Source organism: Ambystoma mexicanum, chromosome 12 (assembly GCF_040938575.1).
Source record: "Ambystoma mexicanum isolate Mex_15411 chromosome 12, UKY_AmexF1_1, whole genome shotgun sequence".
In the NCBI taxonomy this organism is placed as follows: Eukaryota; Metazoa; Chordata; class Amphibia; order Caudata; family Ambystomatidae; genus Ambystoma; species Ambystoma mexicanum.
This window is the reverse complement of record NC_090936.1, coordinates 235,187,848-235,200,952: the sequence shown is the minus strand read 5'-3', so window position 1 is coordinate 235,200,952 and position 13,105 is coordinate 235,187,848. Positions and strand designations below refer to the sequence as shown.

Here is a 13,105-nt window from a genome sequence, read left to right as displayed (position 1 = left end):
TATTCTTAACCTCCAGAAAAACGGTGTGGCTTATTGATTAAAGTGATGCTTTTGCAAGACAGCATCTGAATTGGACTTGAAAACGATCACAACTATACAAATTGAGCTTGCTTAGCATCTAGACCGGCTCAAGCTTTCTTTTTGGTCAAATCTGTTTTATGAGACGTTTTGTCAGAATATGACAATCTTTCATACCAGTTTATTCCTGTGTGGACCTTGGTCAACATCAGAGGTGCAGCACTTGCAGGCACTTGCTGGTTCAGGTAATTGTTCACCTTAATTAACAACATTTTTCAAAGTGCTTACTACCGGAGACCAGTAGCTAAGCCCGGCCCGGGATTCGAACATGTGCTGCTCTGCATTTTCTTGCTTCCAAGACAAATACATTGCCACTGAGCTATCCTTCTGGCCCATCATACCTGTTCCCAAAATAAAATGTAAAAAACATGTGGTGCGCCAACATAAAAGACCATTGGCTTTTTCATGTGGCCTAAGTGGGCAGCAAACAACTACATGGTTTTGAGTTAATAGTGTCTAACAAATTTGTAGACGTTTTTTGCGGAGATATTATTACATTGAACATGCTGGGGACACGCCTGCAAACCCTGAATGTTTTGTTTTTCCCAGGGGGAGGGGAACAAGTTGGTAGAGGACCCTGCAACAGTTCTCATGCTGCCTCCTCCATTTTTCTTTTGTACCTTTCCGTCGTCAGCGGCAAAAATGGCCAATCTACACGACAATCAAATGAATAGTGCCATACGGGCCTACAGAAAATAAACCCATTATAGAAATTAAAATACACCACACACACACAAATGAATAAGCATCATAAGACAGGCATACACACACAGCACACTGAAAACATTATGAAAAAAGAAAACAGAAGGTCTTTAATGCTGGCCATACGTTGCACGAGTATAAGAGAATAAACATGTGCACTTGCCAATTTAGCGGTGCACTGCGTACGGATTGTTTTAGCAAATCGGGGCCTGTTGCAAACACAGTGAAATCACACTGCTTGTCAGATTTGGCTCCACAAATTCAAAGATGCATGTGCCTTGCACTAATGATGCCTGGGAGAAGGCCATCTTAGCATTCTGGGCGAGTGCATCGTCTAACACAGCACTGATATAAACCGCCAAGGCAGGCTCCAAGTGTAGAGCAAAGACAGGGGGAGTATGTAATAAACACCACAGCACAGCATGCATATGGGCGAGCAATCAAGTACATACAGTAAACAAAATGACGAAGTAGAGCTGTAAAAGAAACATAAAGAACAGACATGTAAACAGGAAAACATGTACAGGCATAGGCTGCCAAATCCATCAACTTGGTTAATCAATTTTATGGGATTCGATGGTGGTCATTCTGGATCAACACAAGGGCAACCATTAATAACATATGAAGATTAAGAATAAGAATATGACTATAATGGGTGGTGCTCACTGTAGGCTTAATAGAGCGCCAGGGGACCACTCCGGTGGTGATAGTGCGCGGTACAAATAACCTTTAACATTAACATCTACTAAATATTGCAATTTCTATATTAGGTAAAAATAAGAATTTAGGCCATGTGTGGGATCTTTATGAATGGAAATGTGTCCTTTCCATTTCCTACTTCAACAACTGTTGTGTGCAAGCAGATATAATGCCAGTGGCAGCATCTCGGGTCCAAGACTTATTTCGCCATACTAGTGCGAAGTAGATGGCATTTTTGCTATGATGACACCCATTAGAGACAGACACTAGGGACACAATTCACAAGTCATTTGAGACCACAAAAATGTACACATTTCAGCAGATTCACAAAATTGTGAAAAATGGCTACCTACAACTGAATAGAGGGGAGGGGGGCACATACTCCAGACCAACATTATCCATTCGATTTGGGAGACGGTAATCCAGTCCTGGCTTTAGCTTTGAATTCTGGGACTTGTAGTCCTAGATTTATAATGGGGAACTGCAGGATCACAAGCCCTAAAACGCAAAGTTAAAACCAGGAGTGAACTAGCATTCAGTGGCTGCTGGCGACCTTAAAAAAGTTGGTGGGGCGCAATTTCTCCCGGTGAATTTTTGGAGCAACCGACCACAGTGACCGAGCCCAACCCATAACAAGGTGGGTGCGGTGGAGGTTCTCCCCCAGCAAACATTTTGGAAAAATGGCTTTCAAAATGTGCAATTTACTATCCAAATTGTGAGAAACCTGAAGGTGTCTCACCCACTAGTCCCTGGAGATCTGTCATCCAGGTTGGCAGGACAAGGCCATCGCTATTGGATCCAGTTCCTGGGGGTGGACCAGTGAGGGAGGATCACCTGGATGGGGGGCAAGTCTTGGGGAGTGGGACACCGATGGGCGAGACGCGGTATCCCCCTTCTTTCAACACGAAGGTGTTCACAGTGGAGGAGAAGCGTTTGGAACCTGGCCTGCAGGCTCACACTGCCCATGCTGCGTTTGGCAATGCCCGTGAGAAGCTGTGGGCAGGTGCCAGGGGACCAGATGGATGTCCAAGGGGTAGCAGGAAAGGGAAATGATTTAAGAAATGCTGGGTGTCCCAAAGCGCACACAGAGGTGGAGTGACAGACGTGAAACCCCGAAATAAAGCATTATATCAAAGACAGGGCAGGTGCCTCCAGAGGAACTCCGCTTTTCTGTAGATCTGGCCTCTTAGACGGACACAGAAACCAATCACCCAAAACAAGCAGAACATTATGAAAAGTGTTTTTTAAAAGCCAATTTTATTAACCGAAAAATAATTAAGGCGGCAAATGGCGGAAGAAGCCGTGCAATACCCTGGGAACTTAGGGGTCCCCAAGAAGTGTTTACCAGTTGCAAAGGCTACAGGGGACCCTAGCCATAATCACTCACCCAACAACAGTGTGTAAGGCAAGCTCAAGACTGCACCCAAAGAAAGGCACGCCCCCATAATGAAACTACTGGCACTCAGAGATTGGGGAGCCCCCAACCCGATGGAAACTACTCTTTCCAGTGCCGCGTAGATGACACGACGACTCACAATGAAACCATTAACGAGCACACACCCCCGCCCCACCTGCGGAAATTGTTTGTACCTGCCTCAGCACACCACAATCTCAAAAGCACTTTTTGGGGGGCTCTGACAAGATTCACAGCAACACAAGAAGTGAGTTTTAACCAAACACGCAGCACTGTCGTTGAGGAGCAAAAAACTGCATTTTGATTTCACACAATTCACAAATGAATGCGACTCGCATTCATTTGTGAGTTGCGTTAAATCGAAATGCCGTTTTGCGAGACCAAGGAAAATAACAGCAGGTGTGATGTTCAGGAGGTTCCATGTCATTTCGTCGTGGGATGTTTTTTCGTGTGGATTTTTACAGCGGATTCTTTAACAAAAAAACTCTTTTGGGGGGTCCACCAAAACCCCCCATTCCCTTTAATTTTGTATATATTCCCGAACACCCACACCCCATATATATATATTTTACCACCCCCACCCAAAAAACATTTTTCGTTAAAACATCTGCAATAAAAAATCCAGCGAAAAAACATCCTGCGATGAACGGACGTCGTACCGTTCAGGAGAAATCCAGCATGGGCCCTGCATCGACACGGCTCTCAAGTGCTACATTAAAAGTAATGTAGCACCTGAGAGCCCAGCGTCGATGCAAGGCCCTGGCATAGACAGCATCAATGTCCTGTGGAATGATGAAGGCTGGGCGGGCACAGAGTTTAGTTAACTTGAAGTCTTCATCTTCATCTCCACACATTTTACTTAAATGAGCAGTAACTAGGCCGTGCAAGTGACGTGGACCCATTGCTGTTCTCTGGCCAGTTCGTCTTCTACTGCAGTCAACGGTCAAAAACTCAACTCAGCAGGAAGTGAGACGGTGGCACCGTCTCCTCACCACACACATGCACCCATCACCTGACCCCACCCACACTCACTAATGTCATTGGCTGGCAAACAGCCAATGACATTCCAGTAAATGCTGTTGCTATGCCTAAGCCTCATTTACTGTAAGGTCAGATGAGATCCTCAGTGGTAGGCTGTTTGCGCACAAATACGGGCGGGGTCACCCCTCTAGCGTCCCACCAGCCTCCTAGATTGTGATGGTTATGTAGAGTGGGTGGAGCTATGAGCATTTTACAGTACAAAAAGCTGCGTAAAACGGGACGCGCACCTTCTGTATCACTCCCAGCTATGAAGACGAACATTGCAGAGAGGCAGAGCAGCAAATTAATTATTTATACATTCATTTGATTTGCCGACACGTCGCGCCTGCCCACATAATATAAAAATGTTGCAGAACTTGTGAACACTGTTCTCTGAGTCTGCACACCTTAATGGGGGGCCTGGGTGTGGGGGCAGCGAACCCCTCCTCTTCCCCAAACTCCCTATGAAAGAAACCGCCACTGCTAGCATCTCTGAAATGTAAACATTTAATGGACAATGTTGGCATGCATGCCTGTAGCAACTTGCGTCGGTTCAGATCTGGAGCCAGTCAGATTTGGGGTGCAGGAAAATTAACAGTTGCAAAAACGAATGACAGTAGTCCCCTTTACTCAAAACGTGACATCATTTTCAAGTTAAAATGTCGGCAGGTTCTTTTTTTTTCTCCACTTTTCGCCTCATGTTTCATTTTAACTTTAGTCCATGTTCTGGTGAAAATGTACCACACATGCCCACTTGTCTAGCTTTTGGCCACACAATTTGTGTCTACTGCACTCTGTGGCCCTCATTAGGACCCTGGCGCTAAGGGGTTAGCGCCAGCGTTAGCTGCGCCGACCCCTTACCGCCAACTACGAGTTCCCGGAGCGCCATGGTCATTTCTCCGCCCGCTTTTTGCGGGCGGAGAAATCCATGGCGCTAAGGGACCTCGTTGTTAATTACGCCGCCGTACTTTACGGCGGCGTAATTAACTCCTTCCCCACTCCCATTATACCCTATGGGGCAAAAATGGGAATGGGGAAGGGTAAATGGGGATTGGGGACTTACCGCCCCGCTGACCTCGGAATGGGGCGGTAAGTCCGCCATCCGCCATGGCGTAAAGGGACTTTGCGCCATGGCCGGAAAGTCCGTCGATGGCGGAAAAAATCCGCCAGGGTCGGAATGAGGGCCTGTGTATGCAAATGACAATCCGTGTGACTCGGGACCTAGAATAAAAAAGTTACATACATTAGGGCACAAGCCGATGAAGAGCCGGGCGCATTTTCTGCATGCAAGCAGGAAAGCAACATGTGGTCTTTTTACCCTTTCAGATAAGGCAGGAGTTTTAGCTAAAAGCGCTTTTTCTGCAGACAATACATGTGGAAGTGTGTCTCTCTTTGCGGTCAGGAAGTGGGGTAGAAGCCAAGGATCACAGTGTTTCGGAACAAGGCATTCCATTCTGTTTCATTGTGTGTTCTTGCTGAGCCGGGGACTAGGCCGGGAAAAGCCTTGCGCTCAACCTATGCCTAGTCTCCATGTACATCTCTGGAGACGATCCGTGCAGGCTGTCTACTGTTGACAGCGCAGAGTGGTTCAGAGTCTATGGTCACTGGACGCCATTTCCAAAGCGCAACTCCAGCATGGCCAAAGTGCCACTTAGACCAACGTCTGTGGTAAAAGCGCAAAGTGCAACTCATCCCCGAATAACCATAGTGGCTGGCTGGTAGCTGAACATACAGGCCAAGGGACCAGGGGTGGACTGGCCTATAGGGAACTCTGGAGATTTCCTGGTAGGCCTCTGCATCCTGGGCCTCTTGTGTGGTAATCTATTTTATTTCCACATTTTCTCATAGGAAAAGGGTTGGGTTTGCTGAAGATGTTTAATATGGGGCCACTTTTTTCCAGTGGCTCTTTTGCTTCCCAGTCCACCCCTGCAAGGGACCCAAAGACTCTGCACATGCGCAATGTGAGGCCCACGCCGCATCCCCCCGATTCTGGCAGGGCGGGGTCCGCAACCTGTGGCTCTCTGGATGTTTGCTACTACGGCTCTCATGAGTCCCCACCATGGACTATGCTGGCTAAAGCTGTTGGGTGTTATAGTCCAAAATATCTCGAGAGCCCAAGGTTGCAGACCCCCGCCATAGGGTCTTGCAACCGGCCTATAGCCAGCCCCCTTCTGAATACATTAGTGCAGTGGTCTTCAAACTTTGGGGCTGGCCTCCCTATGGGGGCGAAGGATGCACAGGGGGGGCAAGAGGCTCTTGAAAAAAGAGATTACAGTGCGTGTCCATCACATACATATATATTCATTGGATGACGTCACTATTGTGTTTATTTATTTAAATGTATAAAGCGCACATCGGCCCAGAGGCTTTGTGGCGCCGTTACAGAATACTTGCTTGGTACAGGCATACATGAAGTACAAAGAGTAATGACAGCAGTAGAGGGTGACTATAGTGGGTGAATGGCGGAGATCAGACCACCACTCACCTCTCAACTCCAAGCACACTTTCAGTCACGTGCCTTGAATGAACAGTCACCGTAAATGCATTCATTTCCACTGCAAGCTCCGTTGGGAGCCAGCAATTGAAAACTGGATAGATATGCTCATGCCCTTCCGACACAGGACCTACACATTGTGGGCACAATTCTCAAAACTGCTTCTGCATCAGGCACAAGCAGTTTGCAAGTCGCACGTGCCAGCAAAGATTTTGAAAAAAGGGTCTTGGTCCCCCTTTTGAAGGTCCTTGAAAGTCTGAGCGGGGACCCTGGTTGGGAGCGCTGTGAAGAGGTACAGAAGCCATGGCAATATGCTCATCTTTACTGCTGTCATCCGGCCGTACCACGAGAGAATCATCTTGCCCCACCTCCTCAGGTCCGATGTGATCCCTGCCATTATGGGGTCATAGTTGGTGGGTCCTAGTTTCAATAAATCCCTAGTTAGGAGGATGCCCAGATATTTTATGGCGTCTGTCTCCACCGCAATCTTGTGAAACCTGCTCAGGGGTCTAACACCGGGTCCACTGGTCTCATTGGGAGCAGGACAGATTTAGCCGTGTTAATTTTTAGCCCCGAAAAGCGCCCAAAAGTGTCCATCAGGGCCAGGAGGGGGGGTGGGGGGAGGTGGTGGAGCCCAGGTCTACCAAGTAAGCCAAGATGTCATCCGCAAACAGGGAAAGCTTAAATTCCACCTCCCGCTTCTGATTCCCTTGATGTCTGGGTGGGATCTAATAGCTCTGGTGAGTGCCTCCATCGCGAGGACATAGATTAGGGGGTAGAGGGGACAACCCTGTCTTGTCCCCCGTGAGAGGGGAAATGATTCGGACATCGACCCGTTCACCTGAACCCTTGCCATGGGGGCTCTGTAGAGGGCCGCCACCCAACTCATGATTTGTGTCCCGAAGCCCATTCTCTGGAGAAGGAGTTTCATGCATCTCCACTCGACACTGTCGAAGGCCTTCTCCGAGTCCAGCGAGAGGACACACGCGTTAAGCTCTGATGTTTGGGCAAAGTGGAACAGGTCTAATGTTTTACGGATGTTATCCGAGCCTTGTCTGCCCCTGATGAAGCCCACCTGATCCCCCGTGGACTAGCTTCGGCATGATCCCCTGCATCCGCCTCCCCACCACCTTGGCCAGTATCTTGACATCAATGTTTAACAACGATATGGGCCGATAGGAGGCACACTCTGCTGGGTCCTTTCCTTCCTTGTGTAAAACAGCTATTATGGCCCCCATCATGGAGTCGGGGAGGGAGCCCCCCTCCAGCACGGTGTTGAAAACTCTCACTAGGTAAGGGATCAAGGAGGAGCGAAATCTCTTATATAAATAGACTGAAAAGCCGTCTTCCCCGGGGGAGGTTCCCACCTTCATTCCACTGATCACCTTATCCACCTCCTCCACCGTGACCGGGCCCTCCAACCGCTCTGACATCTCTCTCGACAGGGACAGGATTTGTATGGAATTCAGGAAGTCCTCAATCTGGGAATCGCCCCCGTTACATTCAGATGAGTATAATGACTCGTAGTATTGGCAAAAGGCCTCTCGTATGCGGGGGGTGTCGCAGCCAAGGGCCCCCCGGCTGTCCCTTGCCTCCTTCACCCTTCTGCTTCTCTGGACCTCTCTCAACTTCCAGGCCAAGATACTATCCGCCTTGTCCCCCTTGTCGTAGTATTTTTGTTTTACCATTTGGAGGCTCCTCTCCGTTTTGTGTAGGAGTAGGTCTTTTAGCTGGAGCCTGTAGTCCTCCAGTGCAGCCACCCAGTCGCTCCCCAAAGCCTGTTCCGGAGAGCCCCCCGGTTGGAGACGGGCTATTTTCACCCGCAGGGTTTTTTCCTGGGCCTTCCTCTCCCTTTTCTTCTGGGCTCCCATTTTTATAAGTACTCCTCTTAGGGTTGCCTTAAAGGCGTCCCAGAGTGTGTGCGTGCCCACCTCCCTGTTATCATTGAGGTCGAAGAATTCCACTGTAGCGTCCATGACAGCTTCGGCATGGGCCTCATCTCTCAATAGGGCATCATTACATTTCCATCGACCCTTGCGTTCCCTACTCCAGCCCACCGCTAAGGCAACTCGGACCAAGTCATGGTCTGACCAAGGGACCGGGTCTATCCTATAGCCTGTGACATATGGGCGAAGGATCTCATCCACCAGAATATAATCTATCCTAGAGAACGCGTGGTGAGTGGTGGAGAAGAAAAGGAGGGGACACCTGTTCGGGGGGGCCATGATCGTGTCTGCCAGGCCCAAGCACTCATTTGCCATCTGAAAGCTTCAAGCCATGGCTTCGTCTGCCGGTCTAGGGTTTTGGGGGCCTAACCGCTTTCTGTCCCTGGATGGGTCTAGGACCATATTAAAATCTCCTCCCACCATCAAGGGACCCTGCACGAACAGTCTAAGCCTGTCCCTTACTCCTTCCCAGAATAGGGCTTGACCTTCATTCGGGCCATGCACTACCGCCAAGGTTAGGGGGGGAGCCCTGTAAGGAACCACGCACCATCAGGTAATGGCCCTCGGGGTCCTTCAGGACTGACTCTTTCTCGAAACCCACACCCCTGGCTATCAGGATGGCCACCCCTCTTTTCTTCACCCTGTGGGATGTGTGAAAAACCTCCTCGATTCCACCCCCTCGCATTTTGGGCTCTTTCCCACGCGCCCAGTGCGTTTCTTGCACGAAGAGCAAATCTAGTTTCGCCATCCTAAATTCCCTACAAATCATGGACCTTTTCGTAGGGGTGTTCAAACCCCGCACATTCAGCGTACCCACTCCCAGGGCCGGTCGGTCCTCAGCCATAATCTATGTTTCCCTTTTTGGTGGTCAGCAACGTTGCATCGTTACTCTCTCCCTGCCTCCTCTGTTTCCTCGTTTGGACACTATTAGAACGTTTCCCCTGCTGTCCCCCCAACTCCCTCCCAAACAAACAAACCCCAAGTAATTCGTGACCCCCCAGCCCCCTCCCCGGTGTCCAGCCAGTTAGTTCCACCATTTCTGGCATTGTGGCTGGACCACCAGCCTGTCCCCTTCAGCCAGGCGTTGTTTGCCAAGCTCGATTTCGTGAGCCCGCCCTCCCCACAGCTTCGTCCCCTCGGTCCACCCCGCATTGATCACTTTTCAGATTCTACGGGTCCCGATCTATGAATGGTCAGGACTTCCCCGCACCTCTGTGGTCATCCACTCCACGGGGCCAGGTTTCCAGCCTTCCTTCCCCTGCTAGGACCTCAGTATATCAGGACCCCTCTTAACAGTGGCTGTGTTCCTTCAATTGCCCCCATTGTACTTGCTGTTAATGGAGAAACTGTCCTCGGAGCGTCCTTCGTGTCTTCCCTTTCTGCTCCACTGCAGATCCAGGAGCCCTGGTCATCAGCCCTCCTAGTCGATATGCTCCTCCTCCATTGCAGACGGCGGGGTGTTCAATTTTCTGAATTTCCTCGAACTGGTTTTCCTCCTCCCGGCACTGAGTGCTTCTGGGCCTACAGGGCCCCTCCGGGGGGGTAGGCTCCACCACATAATCTTGGATGGCTCCTTTTATGTCCTCCTCTGTAACTAGCAATGTTCGTTGGCCCAGGTATTCGAAGGCCAGGGAGAAGGGATATCCCCATCTGTAGCGCACTCCCTTCTCCTTCAATAGTGGTGTCAGGAGGCGGCACATTCTTCTTTTGGCTAAGGTGTAGGTGGAGATGTCCTGAAAAATGGAGATCTGGGCGTTATTGTAGGTAATCACCCCCGCCTTCCTCGCTTCTTCCAGGACTTTAGTTTTTTCGGTATAATAGTGGAACGGAACCAGTACCGATCTGGGGCTCCCTGCCCTTCCCCCTGCCCTGTGCACCCGGTCGAACGTGGTTTAAGTTGTCATTTCCTCTGCAAACAGTAGAGTAATAATGTCCTTCACGACTCGGGTCAAATCTCTCTCCGCCTCGCCCTCCGATTCCGGGACCCCAAAAAGTCTGAGGTTGTTCCTCATTTCCCTATTTTCATAGACGTCCATCTGCCTGGCTCTTTCCTCGTCCCTCTTCTCCAAGGCGGCTAGCCGCATATCGAATTGAACCTCCTGGGAAGCCGAGGAAGACTGGTTGGTTTCCACTTGTAGAAGTCTGTCCTCGACCTTGTCCACCCTTTGGTCAATCTTTTAGAACTTCTGGGCGATGTCAGATCGCATTTCCCCTATCTCCTGGAGAATGGAGGCGAAGCCCCTCTCCATCGTCATTGCGGACTGTGTCGAGGTCTCTGGGTGAGCCATGTCCCTGGTGCGAGTAGGGCCACTGGAGTTTCTCTCCGTCTCCCTGTAGCGGAAAGCCTGCAGAGTCTCTTGCCAGTTCATATAATCGTGCTGTACACCCACCTCGGGGTCTGCCTCGGGCTAGGTGTCCACGGGGGGGGGTACCACCCCGCCCTGTAGGAACCTAGATGGAGCGTCTCGGGGGAGCTTATGAATGGTATGTGCTCCTCTGCGGGCGGGGGTGCAGTCTTCAGGCGGGCACTCGCCCCACCAACTCTGGATGGGGGCCACTCACCTGGGTCACGCCTGGGTCTCGCCTCGGCGCTGGTAATGTTTTGCCGGGTTAGTGAGTCGCTGTTGCCATTCCGCTACCTCTGGCCGAAGCCTTTCATCGCCAGGCAGGCACACGCCCTGGGGCCGAGCCGAGGGGCCTCCACCTGCTGGGGCTGGATGCGGGTATGCGCTGTCCCCTTGCTTGTCTTTGGGACGGTAGCAGCCTCTGGGGGCCTGGAGCCCTCTCCGAAGCAGGGGGGCACGCCTCCCCTCCAGCTGCCTGGTTGTCGTGGTCTGTTGGTGTTGTGGGGGCCTTCCGCAGGGCGATGCGATCAATGGCGGCCCTGTGCCGGGGGGGGGGGGGACCACTACCGCCGGAAAGAGGCTGCGCCACTTCCGCCCATCCGTGGTGTGGTGTGTTGCGGGGGGCCCTCGTTTCCGAAGTCGCTTGTCTTCTCGTACCGCCTCCGGAAGGCATCGGGCCCCGATGCCTCGGCCACCCGGTTCCCGTCGGCAGGTGGATTGGGGGGGGTGGGCCCCTCGCCTGGACTTCCACACCACGGCGGGCCGCTCCTCCTTTACCAGCGCCGGGGCCGAAGCGCGCCCTGCCGTTCCTCCGTCACCGCCCGTAAACCGGTTTCCCGGGGTCCTGGAGCTTCGCTCTTTCACGCAGGTGCGTCACGGGGGGGTCACTGGCGTGGACCCGTCAGGTGAATCCGCCTTGGGGTTCCCGGGGGTGGGGGGGGCTCACTCCCCTGAAAAGGCCCAGCCTCGGCGGGAATCCAGCGATCAGGTAGCCATTACCTGTGCGCCCCCTGGTGGCCCTATGTTTTGAGAGTTTAATGCAATTTAGCCAACCAAATTAAATTTAAAAAAATAGTAGATTTTGATCAGACTGAAGAATTAATGTTAGGGTGCTTAGAAACCTGAGACTAGAAATGGCAGTTCTGCTAAGTCAAGCTCCCGGGACTGCCATTGCCATGGCAGCAAGTATGTGGGTGCACAGCAAAAGCAAACAAATAAGAGTACGCCTACCAAATTCAGCACAAGCATGTGGATGTGTGTCGGATGCAGATTGTGTCGCTGCTAGGACTCGTGGCAGCAGCTCGGGCATGGTGCCAGGTGTGTCACTGATGGGACTAGTGACAGCAGCTAGGGCAAGGTGCCAGGTGTGACGCTGCTAGGACTAGTGGCAGCAGCTCGGACAAGGTGCCAGGTGTATCAGTAATAGGACTAGTGACAGCAATTTGGGCAAGGTGCCAGGTGTGCCGCTGCTAGTACTTGTGGCAGCAGCTCGGGCAAGGTGCCAGGTGTATCACTAATAGGACTAGTGACAGCAACTCGGGCAAGGTGCCAGGTGTGTCGCTGCTAGGATTTGTGGCAGCGGCTCGGGCAAGGTGCCAGGTGTGTCGCTGCTAGGACTAGTGGCAGCAGCTCGTGCAAGGTGCCAGGTGTGTCGCTGATAGCACTAGTGACAGCTGCTTGGGCAACGTGCCAGGTGTGTCGCTGCTAGGACTAGTGACAGCAGCTAGGGCAAGGTGCCAGGTGTGTCGCTGATAGGACTAGTGACAGCATCTAGGGGTAGGTGTGTCGCTGATAGGCTAGTGACAGCAGCTAGGACAAGGTGCCAGGTACAGAACGGTCTCGCAGTAACAGCCAATGATAGCTTCAGGCTTGCCGCCCTCTTAATGGTGATCTTTCGCAGGTGTGCGAAACACACACACACATACAAACACACACACTCACACGTTCAGAACTGTGTATTTTCTGGGCACCAAATGTATTGCCTTTATGCTGTGTAAATTGCTAAAGGTCACACTTGATATGTTTGACTTTGTCACATGAATAAGCTTTTTAGTTTCGGCTCATGGCTGCCGCCTTAGCAACTCCTCCATAAGACAGAACTAAGGGTATAGAGTACTGGCTATGGGGGCGGCGCCTCTTGATAGACAGTAAATGAGCAAGTGGTTTGTTAGAGCTTGGCTTTAAATACAGGGGCCAATCATGGGTCTTATCACATTTCGCTTTCAACAATCCGAAGGCCATCCTTTTTTACAATATGTATTTTCTGCAATCGTTTTCTTTTCCAGTTGGACAGTGGCGTTTGTACCTTTGAACATGTATTAACATAATTTTAAATGAATGAAATCATATTTTAAAAGTTTGTAATAAACCATACAAAATAAAAATAAAAAAAATAATTAACATATGT

The 13,105-nt window shown here is 50.8% G+C and overlaps 1 protein-coding gene across 14 annotated transcripts in view; it reads right to left on the bottom strand.

Moving 5' to 3' along the window:
* Window positions 1–13,105, bottom strand: part of CALD1 (caldesmon 1) — a 669,061-nt gene that overhangs the window by 52,553 nt on the left and 603,403 nt on the right. The window lies entirely within an intron of this gene.